General features: G+C 42.9%; 1 protein-coding gene and 1 long non-coding RNA gene across 2 annotated transcripts in view; one reads left to right on the forward strand and one right to left on the reverse strand.

Moving 5' to 3' along the window:
• The window catches only part of Rreb1 (ras responsive element binding protein 1), a 185,259-nt gene that overhangs the window by 33,721 nt on the left and 127,679 nt on the right, over positions 1–23,859 (forward strand). The window lies entirely within an intron of this gene.
• Positions 9,557–19,558, reverse strand: LOC143273467 (uncharacterized). The gene is made up of 2 exons (XR_013051581.1): positions 19,086–19,558; positions 9,557–10,085 (listed from the first exon to the last, which is right to left on the reverse strand). It is a non-coding gene; the product is annotated as an uncharacterized LOC143273467 (long non-coding RNA).

Below are 23,859 nucleotides of genomic sequence, written 5' to 3' on the forward strand. Positions count from 1 at the left end.
TACAGAGTGACCAGGACAGCCAGAGCTACACACAGACACCTTGTCTCGAAAAAAAAAATCATATATTTTTGATATTCATTGTTTTCATAATGAAAATATATTATGTATATATGTATGTCAGAGAATATTATAATTGTCCACTCTCTTCTTTCTTTCCTTCCTTCCTTTCTTTTTTTTTTTTTTTTTTTTTGGTGTTTTGAGATAGTCTCTTGATATAGGTAGGCCTGGCTGTCCGGTAACCCACTATTTAGACCAAACTGGCCTCAAACTCACAGAGATCCTCCTGCCTCTGCCTCCCAAGTGCTGGGGTTAAAAGTGTGTGCCACCACACCTGGCTAATTGTCCACTTTCTAAAGCAAAGCAATACTATATTGTAAAGAACATAGTCTTTGCAGACAAGAAGACTTGTGATATTTGTGTGTATGTGCGCACGCGCATATTCCCATTTGTGTGTCTGAATGATAATATATGTATATGTGTGTGTAGCCAGGCATGGTGGCACATCCCTTTAATCCAGCACTCAGGAGGCAGAGGCAGGTGGATCTCTGAGTTCCAGGCTAGCCTGGTCTACAAAGTGAGTTCCAGGACAGCCAGAGCTGTTACACAGAGAAACCCTGTCTCAAAAAAACAAAACAAAAAAAAGTGTGTGTATATACTAATGATAGGACATTATATATATATAAAATGATAGAGTCTTGCTGTGTAGCCGGGATGGTCTAGAACTTATAACCCTCTACCCCAGTCTTCTAAGTACTTACATCACAGGTGTGCACTCCCAAGTCCCAGGAGAGTTGGGTTTAAATCTCAGGTCTGCCACTGACCAGATGCATGACCCTAAGAAAATGTGAGTGTAGTGTTTGTGGCTCTTACACCAATAAATTGTGGCTAATACTATTAGAGTTCTCTTTAATATATTTCCACTCATTTCTATGTGTTCTCTAGTCACACAGTGATATGACAGACAATTAATAGTAATGTTAACTTTTCCTTCCCAATATTTATATCTCTTAAATCTGATTCATGTCTTATTGAATTAATGAGGAAAACCAGCTGTGCAATGCTATGTAATTATGTTAGTTCAGTCTTGTAGGGGTATTCTGCTTGGGAAAGCAGTGCTGTAATTGTTCATTGTTTTTTGTTGTTGTTGTTTGTTTTTGTTTTTTTGGTTTTTCAAGAGGGTTTCTCTGTGTAGCTTTGATGCCTGTCCTGGATCTCACTCTGTAAACCAGGCTGGCCTTAAACTCAGAGACATCCTCCTGGCTAGGCCTTTTGAGTGCTGGGATTAAGGGTGTGCGCCACCACTGCCGGGCTGTTCCTTGTTAAATACCAAATACTATTGGTTGTACTTTGGATACTGTAAATTAGAGCAATAAGTATTTTCATTCTTTTTATTTTTATTGTTTATTTATTTTTAATTTTCCAAGACAAGGCTTCTCTGTATAACAGCCTTGGCTGTCCTGGGACTCGCTCTGTAGACCAGGCTGGCCTGGAACGCACAGAAATCCACCTTCCTCTGTCTCCCAAGTGCTAGGATTAAAGACGTGTGTCACCACCACCTGGCTAAGTATTTCCATTCTTGTTAAGTGTTTTAAAAATGAAAGTCAGTTATTTGGGGAGATTTATCCAAGCTTGATATTGTATTGTGTCTACGTTACAATGTTAATGTTATCCAAAAGCAAAGATAAAAATGAAAGATCCACCTTGTCTTCTTCCTTCCTTCCTTCCTTCCTTCCTTCCTTCCTTCCTTCCTTCCTTCCTTCCTTCCTTCCTTCCTTCCTTCCTTCCCTCCTTCCTTCCCTCCCTCCCTCCCTCCCTTCTTCCTTCCTTCCCTCCTTCTTCCTTCCTTCCCTCCTTCTTCCTTCCTTCCTTCCTTCCTTCCTTCCTTCCTTCCTTCCTTCCTTTCTTTCTTTCTTTCTTTCTTTCTTTCTTTCTTTCTTTCTTTCTTTCTAGATAGGGTCTCTCTATGTGCCCCTGACTGGCTTTGAACTTACAGAGATCTGCTTGCCTCTGCTCCCAAGTGCTAGAATTAAAGGTGTACTACACCCAGCCCAGGGCAAATCTGTTCCTTAGTTCACATCTAATTTGAGTTCCACAACATATTTTTATCTTTGATTCCAATTATATAATGAAGCTTAGAACATTTAACTACAACTCATGGGGCTTCTTTTTTTTTTTTTAATACTTTCTTGTTTACTTTTTGTGTGTGTGCATACATACACGCCATAGCATCTGTCTGGGGGTTGGAGGACACCTTGCAGGAGTCAATTCTCTCCTGTCATGTGGATTCTAGGCATGAAACTTGAGTTGTCAGGTTTGGTAGCAAGCACCCTTATCCACAGAGCTATCTCACTGGTCATAAATTCTATATTCGTAAACTAGATTGTATTCTTCTGATTTAAGATCACTGTTATTTTCTTTTCTTTTCTTTCTTCCTTCCTTCCTTTCTTTTTCTTTCTTTCTTTCTTTCTTTCTTTCTTTCTTTCTTTCTTTCTTTCTTTCTTTCTTTCTTCTTCCTTCCTTCCTTCCTTCCTTCCTTCCTTCCTTTCTTTCTTTCTTTCTTTCTTTCTTTCTTTCTTTTTTTTTCTGAGACAGGTTTTCTCTGTAGTTTTGGCGCCTGTCCTGAAACTCGCTCTGTAGGCCAGGCTGGCCTCGAACTCACAGAGATCCTCCTGTCTCTGCCTCCCGAGTGCTGGGATTAAAGGCATGTGCCACCGATGCCCTGCCCACTGTTATTTTCATAACAATTGTTTTCTTGATATGAAAGAAATTTTTCTTAATTTTGATTTGTCGTTATTTATTTTTGTCTCTCTTTCTTGAGACAGGGTCTTACTTGGTAGTCTAGGCTACCCTGGAACCCATTTTGTTCCTTAGACTGGTCTTGAACCTGTGGCAATCCTACCTCAGTCTCTCTGTTGGTTCTGATGGTAGAGAACATGGACCAACTCCCACAGGTTCTCCTCTGAACTCAACATACACACACCGTGGCAAATATGCATGTTTACACATGCATGTACATGCATATATAAATATGTAATTGTAATTTTTTAAAAATTTAAGGGATATAATCTTTAAATTTCCAAGCTTCTATTTGCAGTGGTTGAAAATATAATTTCCACAACCATATATACATATATCCTGTTTTCTGAGCTTTGCTAAAACTAGAGGTCGGACTTTTCAAACAGGTTTTACTAGTTCAATGGGGGAAGAAATCTTACTGTGTGCTTTGTTGCTGTTGATGCTGAATATCACCAATGTTTACTAAGTATTCATATGTCTTCTTCTATTAATTATTTCTTTCTGTCCTTTGTGTACTTTGAAGTCTTGAAGTGTCCATTTAATTGATTTAGAACATCATAATTAAGAGAAAAGCTTGTAGGCAGATGCAGGTGGATCTCTGAGTTCAAGGTCAGCCTGGTCCACATAGGGAATACTAGGATAACCACAACTCTGTGGAAGTGATGTCTGGGTGTGGTGTTCAGTGCCTCTAATCCCAGCACAGGCAGAAAGATCTCTGTGAGCCCCAACACGTCCAGAGCTACAGTGTGATCCTGACTCAAAACAAAGAGTGGAATTCAGATCGATCCCCTTCCAATCTGTCTGGCTATTTATTTACTAGGTATGTCCTGAGCACATCACTTCTTCACTACTTAGTATGTATATTTAAACGTGGAGCTAATTAGGGGGCTGAAGATGGCTCAGAGGTTAAAAGTGGGTACTGCTCTAACAGAGGACAGGGCTTTGTCCCCAAAACACCAAGCACAACAACAATAAAGTCAACCATCAAAACAATGAAGTAATTTTGTCCCAACAATTTTTTTTTCTTCCCGAGACAGGGTTTCTCTGTGTAGCTTTGTGCCTTTCCTGGATCTCGCTCTGTAGACCAGGCTGGCCTCGAACTCACAGAGATCTGCCTGCCTCCCAAGTGCTGGGATTAAAGGCGTGAGCCACCACCGCCTGGCTGTCCCAACAACTTAAAATGTTTTGTCATCTGCAGTAGAGAAGGAAGAATTTAGGCTGCATGTCAGAGGACTTGGATTCCAATTCAGCCTTCACCATTCAGCAGTTTTAAGTTGGGTGTATTATTCAATGTTAACCTAAAGCTCTCTTTTAAAATAATTGTGAAAAAAAGAATTCACACTTGGGCCAGCAAGATGCTTCAGTGGTAACGATGCTTGCCACACAGGCCTGACCACCTGAATTCAGGTCCCAGAATGCACAGTGGAGGGAGAGAACCAACTCCTGAAAATTGTCCTCTTATCTTTACACAAATGCTGTGGCACACATGTGCAAGCATTCACACGTGCACATGTGCACACACAATAATAATAATAGCAAAAACACAAACTTTAAAAAAAATTGTAAAGTCAAAACTTACTCCAAATTCATGTGAAATGAGACCAACTTGACCAATTGTAGAGTCTTCAAATTTATATGCTTCTATAAGATAAGTCAATGTTTCTCCCCCCCCCCCCTTTTGTCTTTTCGAGACAGGGTTTCTCTGTGTAGCTTTGGAGCCTGTGCTGGAACTCACTCTGTAGCCCAGGCTGGCCTCGAACTCACAGAGATCTGCCGGCCTGCCTCTGCCTCCCTTTTGAGTGCTGGTATTAAAGGTGTGTGCCACCACCGCCGGCAAGTCAATGTTTCAATGACTCAAAAATTTTTATGACTTGGGGCTGGAGAAATGGCTCAGTGATTAAGAGCAAATGCTATTCCAGAGGACCCAGCTTGAGCTCTCAGCACCCACATCTTGTGGCTCAAAACTGCCTGTAACTCTAGCTGCAACACCCACCTTCTCTGACCTTCACAGGCATCTGTACTCACAAGCACACACACACACACACACACACACACACACACACACACACACACACACACACAGAGTTTTAAAAATAAAATACACATTTTCAAATTACATTTACAAAAATTTATAACTCATTTTTGTTATAAAAGTTTTATCCTCTTATCTGATATTGGTATAATGTGACTTTAATAATATTATCAGAGATTATGAGAAATATATTTATTTGTTTGCTTATTTTAGGACAGGGTCTTATTCTGTAGTCCAGGTTGGCCTCAACTCAAGATATCCACCTGCTTCTGCCTCTGTAGCTGCAGGACTAAGAGCATGCCTGACCTGACCTGAGAATTTTGTTTCATAAGTACATTAAACACATACACCCACATATAAATCCAATTATCCTCTTGAACTTGTAAGGGATGGTTTATGTGGGGATTTAGGAACAGTGGTCTACATGTAGCACTATTCTGTTTTAAAGAAACGATTATATAGGGAATTTGATTGAATTAAGGTATGTATGCTTGGTTGTGAAATGTAGCTATTGAGAGTCTAATTATAAGAGCTAGAAATGTGACTTCGTTGGTAGAGTCCTTGCCTAGCATGCACAGGGCCCTGGGTTTAATCCCGGCACCACATAAAACTGGGCATGGTAGTACACATTTGTAAATCCCAGTACCTGGAAGGTGAAGAGGAGGACCAGAAGTTCAAAGCTATCTTTGGACACATAGTGACTTTGAGCCCATTCTGGGCTACAGGAGACTGTTTCAGAAAAGGAAACAAAATAATCTAATTTTAAAATATACAGGAGCTGCAGCTTACTGAGAACCTGTGTGGGCCAGGTGCCTTCCTTGGATGCTTTCTGCACATGCTCTCCTTTAATCCTTCTAGCAAGGCTGTGAGTGGTACCCACAGCTCTTCTAAGGAAAGGAACTGACTTCACTCCAGGTAGACACCTATCCTAGAGCAACATTGGCAATCGGTATTTGAGCCAGGGCAGCTCCATCCATGCTCTCTCTCTCCGCTGCAGCCTACCCTTGTTGTCTTCATTTTGTCTCATAAAATACAATTTCTAATAAATTACAGAGGGAAGGAAGACCTTCAGTTAAGTCTAAATTTTGAATTTCAGTCTAGGCAGAAAAAAACATATGAATGAAGAACTGATGGAAATCATTTTGTTATTCTGTTTGTTTGTTTGTTTGTTTGTTTGTTGAGACAGGGTCTCTCCATGTAGTTCTGGTGCCTGTCCTGGATCTCACTCTGTAGACCAGGCTGGCCTTGACCTCACAGAGATCCGCCTGGCTCTGCCTCCCAGGTACTGGGATTAAAGGCGTGTGCCACCACCGCCCAGCCATTTTGTTATTCTTATTTGTTGTTGTTTCTCAAGACAGGGTTTCTCTGTGTAGCTCTGGCTGTCTTGGAACTTGATCTGTAGACCAGGCTGGCCTCCAACTCACAGAGATGAGCCTGCCCCTGCCTCTTGAGTGCTGGGATTAAAGGCAAGCACCACCATTGCTACCCAGTTTAAAAGTCATATTATAAAGATAAATTGTGGAAGAGATTCAAAGTGAAGAGGGCCATATGCTTTACTGTTTGTTACCAGTCTTCCCCTCTCACATTCTCTAAAGAATTGCATCAGATGACTGACTTTAAAGATTGTTACTTGTGTAAGGGTGAGGTGGTGCACGCCTTTAATCCCAGCACTAGGGAGGCAGAGGTAGTCAAATCTCTGTGATTTAGAGAGGAGCCTGGTCTCTATAATGAATTCCAGGACAGCCAGGGCTATTTAAAGAGACTTTGTCTCAGTTAGTTAGTTAAAATGAAGATAGTTACTTGGGCACGTGAAATGGCTCAGTAGGTAAAGGCATTTATAACCAAACCAACAACCTTGGGACAACAACAATACTTGGGACCCACAGGGTGGAAGGAGAAAATCAACTCCTTCAAAATGTGTTAATCCCACCAGGTGAGAAAAAGAGCACTGCCACAATTTTTTGAGCCAAATTTGAAGAGGGCTTTATTAAATACTGGCCAAAATGATGGACACTTGCCAGGTCCATATTTGGGATTCCTAGAGTGTGGCAGTGAATTGCATTAATCAAAGGCTCATAAAGGCAAAACCTACAAGTCTATATGCTTCCCACCTATGTCCAAGCATACATCCTGATTACTTCCTGCCTGCATACCTCCTACCTACATATGATCAAACAGCCTGTGCAGTGGGGGCAACCAAGCTTGTTTACAGAAGTGAAAAAAGTGGCTTGTTATCTTGCATGAACAACAGCCCCAACATTCCAGCAAGTTATCTGTCCTAGGGCCAGTGGGGCTTACAAGGTGTTTTTGTTTTATAGCTTTCCTAAGCACAGTAATTTAAACTTAAAACACAACGTAAGCCATTACAGTTGTCCTCTGACCTCACACATAGAGGCAAGTTTGTGTGTAAATAAGACGTAATTAAAAATTTTAAATTAAGATAGTTACTCCCAGAGCCAGAAATGTAGCTTAGTTGGTAGAGTTTTTACTTGCCTAGCATGCATGGAGCCCTAGGGCCTGTCCTTAGCACAGAAAACGGGGAAACAAGAGGCAATCACTTCGTGTAATGGGTTTAATAAATTTTCCTTTTATAGCAAAGTTATTACATGTCTATTATAAAATATGTATATATATATATAACATAGAGACAACCAGAATGAAAAAATAGTAACCTCTTATAATCCCATCACTTAGAAATAAGAACTGCTGAAAATTTCTGTGTTGATGCCCTTTATCTTTTCCCTTTCTTTTCTGGGTGAGGTTTGAGACAGGATCTCACTATGTAATTCTGGCTACCCTAGAACTCAATACGTAGACCAGGCTGGTCCCGAACTCACAGAGATCTGCCTGCCTCTGAGTGCTGCCACATCTGGCTTTCACATTTATATATGAATATAGTTTTTTTGCTTGTTACTTAAACAGAATCGATTATATATTTATAGTCAGCTCTTTTTTTCCACTTAAAAATGTATCATGAAGGGACTGTAGAGATGGCCCAGATGGCTCAGAACACCTGCTACTCTCCCAGAGGACCAGAATTGAGTTCCCAGAACCCACGTTAGAAAGCTTATAACTCTCACAACTCTCTCAACTACAGTTTTAAGTCACTGGACACCCTCTTCAGACCTCTATAGGCCCTGCATGCCTGAGGTGTATATGTATTCAGGCATACATACATATATACATAAAAGAAATCTTTTTAAATATATCTTCAACTTAAACCAGGCATGGTGGCACATGCATGCCTATATTTCTACTGTTCTGGAGCTGGAGATGGCAGGGTCAGAAGTTAAAGATCAGGGTCATCTTTGGGCTACATAGTAAGAACCTGGGATACGTGAGACCCCATCATATATTCATGCACACACACACAACAAATAGATGTTATATATATTATATACTGTGTTATAGGGTGTGTGTGTGAGTGTGTGTGTGTGTGTGTGTGTGTGTGTGTGTGTGTGTGTGTGTGTGTTTGCCATAGCATGCATATGGAGCTCAAAGGGGAATTCGTAGGCATGGCTTGGGTTCTAGGAATCCGAGGAGATTAGATGTGTTCAGGATGGTATGTCGGGTCCACAGAATCACACTCAGGTCACCTGGCTTTGCAGCAGGTGTCTTTGCCCCCGAGTCATCTGTCTCATCAGTCCACAGCATGAACTTTAAAGTGTAACAGTATCTTCTCCAAGATCATTTTAGTGGGAGCAGAGTGCTTTGTTCAGAGATCTAAGTAAGATCCGAATTCTGATAAAATGGTTCCAGATTGCAGAATATCCCCCACACCGTGAAGCTCTGTTGGCTGTATTAGGCTAGGGCTGAAATGTCCAATTACAATGGCCTGCTTTGCTTAAATAACAGAAACAATCTTTGCATAATAATGTAGGTGCTACAACCCATAGAACCATAGAGGCTATATATATAGCATGGAGGTCCCTAGGACGACTGTGGCATAAAATAAATTTCAGTTTTACTCAATTATTAAAAAAAATAGCCAAATGAATGGAAACACATGAACTATGAACCAAAGGCTGAGGGGCTCCCAGCTGGATCAGGCCCTCTGAATAGGTGAGACAGTTGATTGGCTTGATCAGTTTGGGAGGCAACTAGGCAGTGGGACCAAGTCCTGTGCTCATTGCATGAGTTGGCTGTTTGAAACCTGGAACTTATGCAGGGACACTTGGCTCAGTCTGGGAGGAAGGGACTGGACCTGCCTGGACTGAGTCTACCAAGTTGATCACAGTCCTCGGGGGAGGACTTGTCCTGGAGGAGGTGGGAATGGGGGGTATGCTGGGGGTAAGGGGAGGGCGTGGGAGGGGGGAGAATAGGGGAACCCATGGCTGATATGTAGAACTGAATGGTATTGTAAAATAAAAAATATATATCACAAAAAAAAAATCCCTTAGCCATACACCGCATCTTCTAATCTTTGATTTAAGATTAAAGGATTTTTGGTTTGGGTTAAAAAAAAAATAATGTAGGTGCTAAAAGGTTAAGGGGATGAAGAAATGGCTCACCAGTTAGGAGCACTTGTTGCTCTTGCATAGGATCTAGGTTCAATTCCCAGCATCCACATGGTGGCTCATAACCATCTGTAATTCCAATTCCAGGATGAACTCTTCTGACCTCAGACACCAGGCACACACAAGGTACCCTGACATACATGCCGACAAAACATCCATATAAAAATAAATAAAATTAATTATAAAAATAAATCCAAAACACACACACATATAGATCTATACATGCAGGCATGCATTATAGATATGCACACACATACATGCATAGATTATAATAGTTAATTTCTTGTAGTTTCAAAGCTTGGTTTCTCGATGGGCTTCTCCATATGTTGTTCCATTTTCTTCTTCTGTACTCTTTCATATCGTAATCTCTTCTTTAGCTTTTTGCAGAGACAGGGATGGTTTCCAGAGCTTCATAAGTAAGGGCTCTACTGCTGTCTCCATCCCCAGCCCTAATCTCTTTCTATCACGTTAAATTAGGGCCCACTAATGTGTCCTCATTTTTCTTTAATAACCTCTTTAAAGGATGTGTCTCCAAATATATCACATTTAGAGACTGGGCGTTGGTACCTTGATGGGGAGATTCATCCTTAACAGTCATACCCTGGCCTTCTCTTAAGATTTGAAATGATTTTTTCTGGACTTGATGACAGGGGTTTTGTAATCCAGATGTTTTGGAGACCGAGGTAGGAAGATTACAAGTTCAGGGTCTGCTTATACTCCGAAATGAGTTCAAGGCCAATCTGGAAATAAAGAGTTTTTAAAAAAAAAAAAAGTTAAATAAATGAAAAAAGATTTTTGTTTTGTTTTGTTTTTTTTAAAGCTGGAAATATAGGTTGGTGGAAGAATATTTTTCCAGTATGCAGGAGGCTCTGGTGTAGTCTCCAGTTCTGGGGAGAGAAAAAAGTTTTAGCTATACTTTCTTATTTCTTCTCTATACTGGGTTACAACCAAGGACTTCCTGCATTCTAGGAGAGTCCTCTCACCTCTGAGCTGTACCTCCCGGCTGCAGCGGCTTTCTGCTTTCATTTTAGCTTTTGTTTTGTTTTGGTGCTGGGGCTAGAACCCATGGCCTCACATGCTAGACAGGTGCTCTGCTAGTGAGCTTGGCTGCTGGTCCACTGGCTTTATTTTAAGAGATCTGTCCGAGGAAATATAGGTTTGGGTTTGTTTGGTTTGGTCTTTCAAGACAGGGGTTCTCTGTGTAGTCCTGGCTGTCCTAGAACTCGCTCTGTAGACCAGGCTAGCCAAGAACTTGAACTCAGAGTTCCACCTCTGCCTCCTGAGTGCTGGGATTAAAGGCATATTCCACCACCGCCCAGCGGAGATATGGTTTTAAAAGGTGTGTGTGTGTGTGTGTGTGTGTGTGTGTGTGTCTTTTTTAATGGCATTTGTTGTTTTAAACATAACCAGTCTTAAGTCCGTCCCTAAGAGCCACTGAATGCCCTCATTTAGTTCCCTGCGCATATAGAGCACAGAACTGCAGCACATCCATCAGTAGCTTCTTCCGTGAATGAGCAAATGGATGTCAAGTTTCTTCGGTTATGTCATGCCATTCTCCATATTTGAAAAGATCTTGCTGTGTTGACATGTCAAACTTGTTGGTAGAGGGCTGCCCGTGTTCATGCACAGAGTCTTAGACTCAATCCCCTGCATTGCATGGCTATTTCCAGTGTTGATGGAGAGACGGGGGCTTTCATAGCCATCTAGTAGTGTGATTTACTGTAGTCTTCAGCACTCTTGACAACTGAAAACTCTGGGTCAGATCCTTTGACTGGGGAACGTGAGGGCCCATTCTGCGAGAAGGATGACTGATGGCCGGGCAGAACCTTTACAATCGTCAAGGGCTGGCTGGCTGGGCTAGTGAAGTGGCCCGCCTTTTACCAGCATCACTTGAAGCTGAAGTTAAGGCAATTTTGTTTTGGTTCTGACCATCATTCAGCTGATGTCATAAAGATACACACTAATGGCTGGGAATGTAGCTCTGTGATTAAGCATTTGCCTGGTGAATGCAAGGCCCAGGGGGTCAAACCCTAGCACTGGGAAAAACCAAAAAAGGCTAGATGTACATACTATTTACTGAGGAAGTGTGTGCTTTATTTATCTGTACCTCGCCTCTCGAATGAAGAGCTCCACCCTACAAAGAAACATGGAATTTTAAGGGCAAGTCTTCTGGACAAAGACAGATTTTCATGTGATAAGGAGGGCAGTGCTTTTGTTTATTTGTTTGTTGTTCATCTTGCCTGACCCTTTCAGAGTCCTGGAAAGGAAGGACTAAAAACTTGCACTATGGAGGGAGGATGGGCTTAGGAGAGCTGCGGAACATTTCATGAAGTCTTGTATATTTCTGTTTTTGAAACATATATTTGCCGTCCAGACGCGTGCTAACAGTACATCTGTCTAAAGCCCGGTTGGTGGGAAGTGTAACTCAGTGGTAGAGCCCTTGCCTGGCATGTGTGAGGCATTGGGGCTGCATCTCCAGCACCGCAGAAATAAGATGATGGCGGCTGGAACCCGGAAGTAAGGCTGGCTGCAGACAGCAAGAGGAGTCCGGTCCTCCCGCTTACTTTTGACACATTTCTAACAGCCTTGGTTATCCGGTTTCCTAACCGCTGCAGATTAGAGCAGATCAATTCAAGGGGAAGAGCAGGTTGCTATTGGCAGGCACACAGAGTTCAGAGAGAAGTGGCAAGGGTCAGCCAGATAATGAGGAGGAGGAGGAGGAGGAGGAGAAGCAACCCGAAGCAGACAAACACTCCAGCTGGAACGGACTGTGGCGTCTTCGGAAGGGCTGGCGACTAGCTGTTGGATACCTGAAGACGAGAAGTTTCTCCGGGATGTGACCACCTGCAGCCTGTGCTAAATGGTTGTTTATAAAACATTGGTGTGGGCCTGGGAGCATAGCTCAGGTCACACGTGTGCCTGGTATGCACAAGGCTTGGATTTAACCCTTGACACCAAACAACAAAGGCAACAAAAGCTATCGAGTGATAGTCCTTGGTATAGGGATTTATGATCGGATCATTTTGTTCAGGTTTTAGTTTTCTAGTGTTTTAGAAAATGAAGCAAAACCAGAGCAGTATACAGTGCATTTCAGAGAGGAAAAAAAAAAGTGACTTCTATCTCAATGGGAACCCCTCAACCACCAGAAACAATGCATTCCTCAAGTCGTCTGTGTCACTAGAGGACTGGTGGACTGAGGGTGACCGAGGTTGTATTACAGTGTTCTCAGTAGCCCATTCCTACCAGCCTCATTCCTTTTCTGAGATGGTCTCACTGTGTAGCTCAGGCTGACCTGGAATGTAGACCTGGCTGGTCTGAGGCTCACAGAGATCCACCTGCCTCTACCTCCTGAGTGCTGAGATTAAAGGTATGTGCCCCCTCTGCCAGCTACTTCCTCCTGCTTGTATGAGACTCCTTAAGGGGGCGTTGCTAAGGAAGTTTAGAAGCGGCAAATGACATCTCCCTACCTGCCCAGCCCTCTGCTACATTTGTGACTCCTAGGCAAACCCTTCCTCCAACCACTCACCCCTCTCCAGCTCCCCTTACCAGACTCTTCCAGGTTGGTTCAAACGCTGTAAACTTTACCACATATAGCTGTTAAGAATATGAAGGCCGGGGGTTGGGGATTTAGCTCAGTGGTAGAGCGCTTGTCTACCAAGCGCAAGGCCCTGGGTTCAGTCCTCAGCTCTGGGGGGGGGGGAAGAATATGAAGGGATTTCCCTTTTCTTAAGAGAGGTTTCATCTCTGGAACCCCTCACTCAGAAATCAGTTCCTAGCCTTCTCCTCTCTTCATTCCTCTGTTAGAAATTTGGCTTATCCCGGAGGTGGTGCTTTAATCCCAGCACTCCAGAAGCGGAGGCAGGTGGATCTCTGTGAGTTGGAGGCCAGCCTGGTCTACAGAGCATGTTCCAGGACTGCCAGGGCTGTCTGCTGGGATCAAAGGTGTGTGCCACCCCCACCCAGCTCAAATTGGGTAATTTATAAAGAGCACAAAGAACAGTTTTTCTAGCTCATGGTTCTAGAAGTTCAAGCACATGGCACAGGCATCTGCTCAGCATTTGGTGAGGTTCCTTTTGCTGCATCATAACACATTGAGGTGGTGGAGCTGCAGCATCCTGTGGTGATATTATGTTCCCCAATATATTATGAACACTAATAAACTTATCTGGGGTCAGAGAACAGAACAGCCACTAGATATAGAGGCCAGAAAATGGTGGCACATACACCTTTAATCCTAGCATTCCAGAGGCAGAGATCCGCCTGGATCTCTGTGAGTTCAAAGCCACACTGGAAACATCCATACATGGTGACTCACACCTTTAATCCCAGGAAGTGATGGCAGGAAGCAGAAAGGTATATAAGGCCTGAGGACCAGGAACTAGAGCCTGGTTAAGCTTTTAGGCTTTTGAGTAGCAGTTCAGCTGAGATCCATCTGGATGGGGACACAGAGTCTTCCAGTCTGAGGAAACTGGATCAGCTGAGGAAATAGCAAAGTGAGGTAGCTGTGGCCTGTTCTGTTTCTCTGACCTTTCAGCGTTCACCCCAATATCTGGCTCCCAAGTTTTTTTTTTTTAATTAATAAGACCTTTTAAGATTCATGCTACAGCATCCCATAGGACAGAGTAGACAGGCTGGTGACATTGCTCCCTTAACTCACTGTTATACAGGAGGACCTTGAAGTTTGGATTCTCCTGTCTCTACCTCCAGAGTGCTGGGATTACAGATTGCACCAACCCAGAGCATCATGCGTCCTAGACAAGAATTCTACCAACTGAGCTACATCCCCTTCCTTTTTTTTTTTTTAATTTAATAAAGCTATAATCCAGCCAGGCACAGTGGCGCTCCTCTGTTATTTTAGCACAAAAGATGCAGAGGCAGGAGACTGCAAGTCAAGGGGCAGCCTGAGCTGCACAGTGGAGACTCCAGCTCAGAAAAACAAAACAAACAACAGACAGCCACTAATTCCATCCTTACCTCCAGGACCTCCTTTAATCTTAGTTACCTCCAAAGGCTCCAGCTCCAAAATCTATAAACCTATCAACATTGCACTTTGGAGATTAGGTTTTAGCTTACATCTGTGAGGAGACAAATGACTGGATCCCAATACCCTCTCCCCATGGCTTGAAGAAGTCTGCCCTCTCTCTCTCTCTCTCTCCCCCCCTCCCATGAGTCAGATTAGATCAGGACCCACCATAATGGTTCCATCTTCCACCAGTCATCTCTTCAAAGATCTGATACAGTGCCTTTCTGAGGCATTTAGAGTTAAGGCTTGCAAGTAAATGGTGGTGGTGGGGGGGGGGGAGGCGGGGACGGGACGGGACAACGATGGGGGGCAGGACGGGACACAGCTGAGCCCACCCTACTTCCTCTGATATTTATACATTCCCCTTCTCATCTTTTTTTTATTAATTAATTTATTTTTTAATTACACCCACGATATTCATTAATTACACTCATGATATTAATTACATTTGTGGTATTCATTGATTACATTCTCAGTGTTCATTCAATAACTCTATTTATGATATTCATTAATTTCATTAATTGTGTTCATTTATTACATTCATGCTATTATGTCCTGATACTACTGTCCATTTGTGGGGCTTTTCTAACACACAAAACAGAGATTCTGTACTTAGGAAATCATTGTTCTATTTTCCTTTCTTCTCCATCTTGAGATAATGTCTAATCCTTCTGTCTCTATGAATTTGTATATTTTATATATTTCATGTACTACAATTCTATAGTATTTGGCCTTTTTTTAATATAAAAACATTTTATGTACAACTGCAGGAGAAATAATACACAGATAGCTTGAACATAAAAACAGGTTATAATTCAAAAGTCCAGGGTTATTTGAAACTGGAAAATATTTTCTCTCTAGAAAATAGTAAAATGATAACATTTCCCAATAAACCCTTTTAAGCCAAATAATAGCTTCATTATACATATAAATATTGATTAGATTCTGGGATACAGATATCTTCATCTGTTCAGAGAGCTATGTTTTACTTAAGTTGTGCAAGTGAGATTCTATTCATCTTTCTCTTCACTGTTTGAATTACAGCAGACATTTTTTTATAGGCTAATCCATAATCTAAAAAGAGTTTAGCCTTCCCTCCTGAAAGTATAGCCAGCATTTTCTTTCATCAGCTTGATACGGTACAAATTCTTATCCTAACAGTGAAATGTTTCACTAAAGCTTGCCCAGTGATTGGGCAAAACCAAAACTTATTATAAGCTACAGTCATCCTAGGGTCCCCCTTCTAGGTAGCCTCCCTGGATTTGTGGGTTGCAGTCTGATTGTCCTTTGCTTTATATCTAGTATCCACTTATGAGTGAGTACATACCATGTTTGTCCTTGTGAGTCTGAGTTACCTCACTCAGGATGATATTTTCTAGTTCTATCCATTTGCCTGCAAATTTCATGATGTCATTGTTTTTCTCTGCTGAGTAGTACTCCATTATGTATATGTACCACGTTTTCTTAATCCATTCTTCAGTTGAAAGGCATCTAGGTTTTTTCCAGGTTCTGGTTATTATGAATAATGCTGCTATGAACATAGTTGGGCATGTATATTTGTGGTATGATTGAGCATTCCTTGGGTATATGCCCAAGAGTGATATGGCTGAGTCTTGAGGTAGATCAATTCCCAGTTTTCTGAGAAACCACCATACTGATTTCCACAGTGGTTGTACAAGTTTGCACTCCCACCAACAGTGGAGGAGTGTTCCCCTTGCTCCACATCCTCTCCAACATAAGCTGTCTGAAGTGCTTTTCATCTTATCCATTCTGACAGGTGTGAGATGGTATCTCAGAGTCATTTTGATTTGCATTTCTCTGATGACTAAGGATGTTGAGCAATTCCTAAAATGTCTTTCAGTCATTTGAGATTCTTCTTTTGAGAATTCTCTGTTTAGCTCTGTAGCCCATTTTTTAATTGGATTGTTCAGTATTTTGATGTCTAGTTTCTTGAGTTCTTTATATACTTTGAAGATCAGTCCTCTGTCAGATGTGGGGTTGGTGAAGATTTTTTCCCATTCTGTAGGCTGTCTTTTTGTCTTATTGACTATGTCTTTTGCTTGAAAAGCTTCTCAGTTTCAAGAGGTCCCATTTATCCCTTGCTCATCTTCTGAGTGTTACTGCATATTGTCCCCACAACAGCCTAAGCAGCTATTTTATACTTTTCCTCCCAACACCAATCCCTTCATCATTTTCTGTGGCAGGTCCATCTCAACGATTGATCTGTATCTGATTCATTTCTTTTTTTCTAGATTTTCCTTTATTTTATGTGTAGGAATATTTTCCCTACATGTATGTATGTGTACCACATTTGTGCCTGGTACCAACAGAGGACAGAACAGGGCATCAGATCCCTTGGAACTAGAGTTACAGATGGTTGTGAGCCTTCATGTTGGTACTAGGAATCAAACCCAGGTCCTCTGGAAGAGCATCACAACATAGCACTCTTTAATGCTGAGCTATCTCTCCGGTCCCAATCTCCCTGGTTTTGCTTCATATCTGCTCCAGTTCCTCAACTCAGACTTCGCCATCTCACCGACATTCATCTTTGAATTTTTCTTCCCAGAGAGCCCCATGCCTAGCTCCTGCTTGACCCTGTATTGCTTGCTCTCCCAGCGAGGCCTGCTTTCTTTGTCTCTACTCCCTTTGGTCAGGCCCAGCTCTCACCACCTCAGCTCCACCCCCACCTTGCTAGCCACCTTTCTCTGTTGGCCTGGCCATGCCCACCCCAGCATCTGGTCATGCCCTAGAGGTACAGAGGCTTTTAGACCCCTTCACTTTGTGGGCCTTCCGGCTCTAGTCACCCCCTACTGTTGCCTCTGCCTCCAGGTCCTCTTCCGAGGACAAAGAGAAGGCTCTCTTATCACCCCACCTCCTTCTGGCATGAAGGCCTTGGAGGGAAACTGTTATGAGCCATGAGCCGTGTTAGTCTCAGCCTGTGGCTCTTTCTTGCTCTTTTGTACTGGTAATTTATACATTTAAGGTCATCAGTTGCTAACTCTCACAACTGGCCCTCCGCCCTCCATCAACATTTCTTCTGTGTCCCTACAATTCTTCCTCCCTCTCCTTTGTTAGAGAAAGAATGATCACTGTAGGGCTGGAGAGACGATGGCTTGCTGGTTAAGAACACTTGTTCTTGCAAGGGACCCACATCAAATCCCATAACCCACACGGTAGTGCCAATCATCTGTAACTGCAGTCCCGACAGATCGGATGGCCTCTCTGACTTCCCCAAACATCAATGCCATGGCTTCTCAGCCTCAGGGCTAAGTCATCCCAAGGCTGATCTCGTTACCTTTTCTTCTCTGTTACAGACCCAGGTGTGTGCTCCTTCCTTCCAAAGCTTCGCTTTCTGCTTCCGATATCTGTATTCCCTCCCTTTCTGACATCAATTTCTTTCCTTTGGACATCAGTTGTCTGAGTGGTTTATCCATTCCCACCTCTTTCACACTGATCCTCCAGGAGAGCTGGACGCCTCCTTCATGGCACAATCAACACTTGGGACCAGAGAATTCTCCCCTGTGGAGCCTGTCCTGTTCATGGCAACATGTTAGGCAGCATGCCTGGCCTCATTTATTAGGGGCCTAGAGTACCTTTTTTTCCAATTTGTGATAGGCCGGAATGTGGAGACATTGCTTTAGCATCCCTTGTAGAGCAGAACTGCCTGTTTAAAAACATCGGTGTAGATGCTTAGAAATGTAGATTCGTGGCAGAAGGTGGTTGTGATGGCCTACACCTTTAATCCCAGCACTTGGGAAGCAGAAGCAGAGGCAGGGAGATCTCTGAGTTCAAGGCCAGCCTGGTCTACAGAGTGAGTTCCAGGAGGCAGCCAGAATTACACAGAGAAACCCTGTCTCAAAAAACCAAAACAAATACGATTCAGATTCTGATGATGACTAGACTGTGCTGTCCTTGTAGACCATCTGTCTGTCTGTTTACTTCAGAGTTAAGTGTGTTCCTAAATTCTCCTGATTTCAGCCCATTGACCATCTATACTCATAGCCCCACGTTTGTACTATGTCACTACATGGAAGGACATCATTACTATTTTGACCATCATGTGTAACTTGAAAGAAACAGATATTTTAAATTAAAAAACAAACAAACAAACAAACAACAACAACAACAGCAACAAAAAAAAGGAATGTGTGTTCTGCCAAGTCATTATTTCTAGTCTCTCTACAGGTGTATTAGGTTTGTACCTCGTGTTTATGTGAGGGAAGGACAATTATAAACAAAACTGTCAAAAGTAAAAAAGTGTAGCATCTTATCTTTCTGATTAAATTCCTTATATAAAGACATGGTCTCACTATGTAGCTCTCACTGGCCTCGAACTCACAGAGATCCACCTGGCTCTGCCTCTCGAAGTGATCGAATAGGCTTTTAAAAGAATCCGGCCGGGCGGTGGTGGCGCACTCCTTTAATCCCAGCACTCCGGAGGCAGAGCCAGGCAGATCTCTGTGAGTTCGAGGCCAGCCTGGACTACCAAGTGAATCCCAGGAAAGGCACAAAGCTACACAGAGAAACCCTGTCTCGAAAAACCAAAAAAAAGAAAAGAAAAGAAAAGAAAGAAAAGAAAGAATCTGTCAAGCAGTAGCAAGGGATGCCGGCCCCTGGGGTCAGCTGGGGTCTACCTTGCAGTTCTCCTACCAGTTATTTGGCTTGGGGCTGTCAAGTAAAGCCACTGCTGTAGAATGGGCACGGTCATATCACCTACCTGACCAGAGTGCGGAGGGGCTGAAGCAAGATCTTAGCTAGAAGCTCACCCTTGGGCCCGCGCCGGGCACAGTGAGTGTCCGCTAAGTGTAGCTGCTATCTTCTCTGTTGCTCTTTTCCTTTCTCTTCCTTCTCAGCCGAGCTCACAGCCTTCACTTCCTCTTCTTCTTTAACCCCTTCCTCCCTAGGCCTGGCCTTCCACGCTCTCATCAGCCTGGTGCTTGCCTTTTCCCGGTTCCGAGCCTTGATGGCTCTGTTTTAGGGCTGACCAGCTTTTCTTCATAAGCCGCCACTTCCTTGGCTGATCGGCTTCAGAGGAAACCGAGAGGGCTCTCCTGTCACTCCCACTTCCTTCTCCTCCTAACTGCAGGCATTTCCCTCGGTTCAGCCTGCTGGCCTCTCACACGCCATTGTCTCTGTGGGCCCTTATGTTGGACCCACCTCCCCGGTCTTCTTCCATGCATCTCCTCTCCAAAATTCATGGCACTAGTGAGCTGACTCCCCATCTCTGTAAGTCACAATCAAGGGACCAAAACTCACAGTTTCTACCTCCTCCCCTCTCTTCCCTCCTGTCCTCCCCGTTTCCGCTGCATTCCTGGAGGGACATTGGCCACTCTAACACTGCTTAGTGACCTCCCTTCTTTTATACCACACTGTTGTTTTTTTTTCAGAGCTGAGGACCGAACCCAGGGCCTTGCACTTGCTAGGCAAGCGCTCTACCACTGAGCTAAATCCCCCAACCCCAATACCACACTTCTTGATTAATGCTCTATAGTTCCTTTCACTTTCTCTCTCCCATATTGGTCAGTTTCTCTTCATTCCATGGTCCTGGAATTCACCATCCTCTTGTTGTGTTCAAGCATTTCAGGCCTGTAGCACCATGCCCAGCTTGTGGCCTAATGTCTCATTGGTTTTCTCCCCTGTACCTCAGCAGCAGCGACACCTGAGTGAATTTCTGAGGTGAACTCTTCCACTAACTCCTAACGAGTCCTCCTGTCTCTTTTTCTTGTCATCCCCCAGACCGCTCTCCACAGTACCATGAAGGAAGCTGGCTGCCCTCCTCTGCAAGCTGGTTCTTGGACAAGGTCCAAGTTTGGTGGTTTGCAGAGCCCTCTGGCTGTTGCTCCAGCCCCATCTCTTGCCGCCTCCCCCTCCTCCCCCCAAAGCTGCTGTCACCAAGAGGTGTTTGCAGTTCAGGAGCCTGACCTTGTGTTGTGCCTCTGTGCCCTTTGTGCTGGCTGCTCCCAGACTTCTCCGCCTGGTGTGCACTGCCTCCTCCTCTCTGCCTGGGAGACACCTCCATGACTCCTGAGACTCAGCAGGCTGTGTCACCTCATCCAAGCAGCCTTCCCCAGGGTCCGCATCCTTTCCTTCATTACCCACTTCGAAGGCATGGCCCTATTTCCCATCTATCTCTACCTCAGGTCTCAGGGTCACCTGCTCTGTGACCTTCTACCTCAAACAGGCTCCGACCTCCAGACTTTCTCATTCTTATTATTCTCTTATTGACCTCAGGCATAAGCTTGGTCCTGATTTCTTTACCTTCATTTCCCAACCTCTATAGAATGTTTTTCTGACAGCTTTTTCTCTAAGAGAGTCCCTCTGCTTCCCACCTTGGGTACTCAAGATTTTTCATGGATGATACAGGAAAAGTCTATCGGTGTAATCTCACACATGTAATAATGTCCCATCAACTATCAATTCCTGTCCATGTTTTTTTTTTTTTCCTGGAGTTGAGGATTGAACCCAGGGCCAAGCACTCTACCACTGAGCTAAATCCCTAGCCCCTTCCTGTCCATGTTTTAATCCATTCATCCTAGAATCTACCAATTTTAGGAAAAGGCCCATAATTTGCTATAATACTGCTTTTATGTCTACTGGTTTTGCTATATATGTTAATATATATATATATATATATATATATATATATATATATATATATATATATGGCTTCAATAGATTGCCCTTTTGGGTGTTAATTTTGGCTTTTGGTGTGTGTGTGTGTGTGTGTGTGTGTGTTCTGGTCATGATGGTACCCTCAGAAGCCAGAAGAGAGCATCAGATCCCTGGAGCTAGAGTTATAGACAGTTGTGAGCTATCTGATGTAGGTGCTGGGAACTGAAATCTGGTCCTCTGGAAGAGCATCAAGTGCTCTTAAACACTGAGCCATCTCTCAATCCTCATATTTTTGTTGTTTTGAGATAGGGTCTATATAGATAGCCCTGGCTGGCTTGGGATTTGTAGTTATACTCCTGCTGCTGTCTTTCCAGTGTTGGGATTAAAAGTGTGTAGCACTATGACTGGCCTAATTTGTCAGTTTTATTCCCAATTTCTATCTCTTAACTTGCTGGTGATTCTCTGTAGCTGACTTCCATTTCTTGTGTGTATGTGTGTGTGTGTGTGTGTGTGTGTGTGTGTGTGTGTGTTTACATATGTGCAGGCATGGATGCATGTACTTTGGTGCACAGGTGGAAGCCAGAGGATAATATTGTGAGGTGGGTTCTCTCCTTCTACTGTGGGGATTTGAGAAATTGAATTTAGGTCACTAGACTGGGCAGCAAATGACTTTACCTGCTGATCCATCTCAACAACCTTCAAATTCTTATTTACTTTTTAAGCTGTTATGACTAATGCTTCAATAAGCATCTGTGTAAAATTTAATTGAACACATTTTCATTTTTAGTATATGACTTAGGATTAGAATTGCTGGGTCATATTGTCACTATGTTTAATGTTTTGAAAGACTGACAAGTTATTTTTCAAAATGGAGGCACCATTTTCCATTCTTCCAACATTCTTGCCATCATTTACTTATTGACCTTTTGGTGAGCGCCATTTTAGTGGCTGAGAGGTGGTGTCTCATCATGGTTTGATAACATAGTTATTCTTTACTTATTGAGTGTTTGGCAACAATTTGTTGAATAAATGATATCAACATTTGAACAAATCTTTGAACAGGTGCTTTCACTTGCACGTTTATTAATGAGGATGATACAGGGCCCCAGAAGCATTAGAATCTAATCCTTTTTTTAAAATTGGCTGTTCAAAACAGGGTTTCTCTGTGTAACAACCCTGGCCATCCTGGAACTCTCTCTATAGACCATACTAGCCTTGAACTCAAAGAGATCCGCCTGCCTCTGCCTCCCAAGTGCTAGGATTAAAGGTGTGTGTCTCTATGCCTGGTTAGAATCTTTTTTTTTTTTTTTTTTTTTAGTATTTTATTGTGTTTTATTTTGGCTTGAGATAGGATCTTACACTATAACTATAATCCAGGCTGGCTGGAAGTCATAGCAATCCTCTGAAGTGCTGGGATTACAGGCTTGAGCCACCGTGCCTCATTAGAATAATAATAAAAAAATTCATGGTGACTTTTTGGTTGCCAGAATTATCTACGTGGTATAAAAATGGTGGTGATTTTTCATGAGAATCCATGCAACTTTGGACACTTGAAAGTATTTTACAGAATAAACTGAACTGCAAGTAAAACACCAACTTTGATATTGTTGCTGTTCGTGGTCCAGCATGATGGGGCAAGCCTATAAACCCAAGCACTTGGGCAGTATAGGCAGAAGGATGGTGAGTATGAGGCTGGCCTGGTCAAACTAGGGTCAAACTAGAGCTAGGGTCAAACAAAATACAATCAAACAAACAGCAGCAAACCCCCTCTGCCTCCTAAGAGACAAGTAAATAAGGTAACATTGTCAGAGTACCCATCCTTGACCCCCTTCATTTGAACAGGTTATAAATTGGAACCACAAGTCTAATATCTTTTCTTTTTTCTTTTTTTCCCCCGAGACAGGGATTCTCTGTGAAGTTTTGGTGCCTCTCCTGGATCTCGCTCTGTAGACCAGGCTGGCTTCGAACTCAGAGATCTGCCTGGCTCTGCCTCCTGAGTGCTGGGATTAAAGGCATGTGCCACCACCGTCTGGCACGAGTCTAATTTCTTTGATGACCATGTAACTATTCTATTTAAAGACAAGTCCTCATAACAACTTTTGGTAATACACTTGGGAGACAGGATGGAGGTAGCAAGATGCTTAGAAGAATGCAACTAGCCGGGCATGGTGCCACACGCCTTTAATCCCAGCATTTGGGAGGCAGAGGCAGGTGTATCTCTGTGAGTTCAAGGCCAGCCTGGTCTACAAAATGAGTTCCAGGACAGCCAGAGCTACATAGTAAGACTGTCTCAAAAAACCTAAAAACCAAATGAAGTCAAACAAAAAGAAAAACAAACAAACAAACAAACAAAAAAAGGAATTGCTGAGGCTGGTGGAGCACTTGCCTAGCATGAGCCCATGTTGGTACTTCATAAATAAGGCACGATGGCACTAGGAACCACAAGTTCAAGATTATCCTTAATTAGCAAGTTCAAGGCTGGCCTGAAGACCTGTCCAAAAAAAAAAAAAAAAAAAAAAAAAAAGAAAGAAAAGAAAAAAAAAATGCTACTACTAAAATTTCTCCAGATAGTTTTGCTCAGCAAACAGTAGACCCTGGGAAACATAACAGGTTCTGAAAACTTACTTTTAATGACTGGAAGTCAAAGAAACAGCCAGCTGAATCAGTTCCCTCACAGTCTGTGGTTTAGCCTACTTATCTCAAGTCAGGGGTAATGGTCCAACTGTTTTTCTTGGGTCCTAGAGAAATCTATCTTAGCCAGGCTTCATTTTGTTCATTCTATCCCCAGCCAGACACTTCTGTCTGCAGTCCCCCAGACTAGAGTACATTTGAGGGAAGACTTCAAATTAAAGTCCGTAATGGGCTTTACAACTGTAGGG

The sequence above is a fragment of the Peromyscus maniculatus genome, chromosome 5 (genome assembly GCF_049852395.1).
Source record: "Peromyscus maniculatus bairdii isolate BWxNUB_F1_BW_parent chromosome 5, HU_Pman_BW_mat_3.1, whole genome shotgun sequence".
Lineage (NCBI taxonomy): Eukaryota > Metazoa > Chordata > Mammalia > Rodentia > Cricetidae > Peromyscus > Peromyscus maniculatus.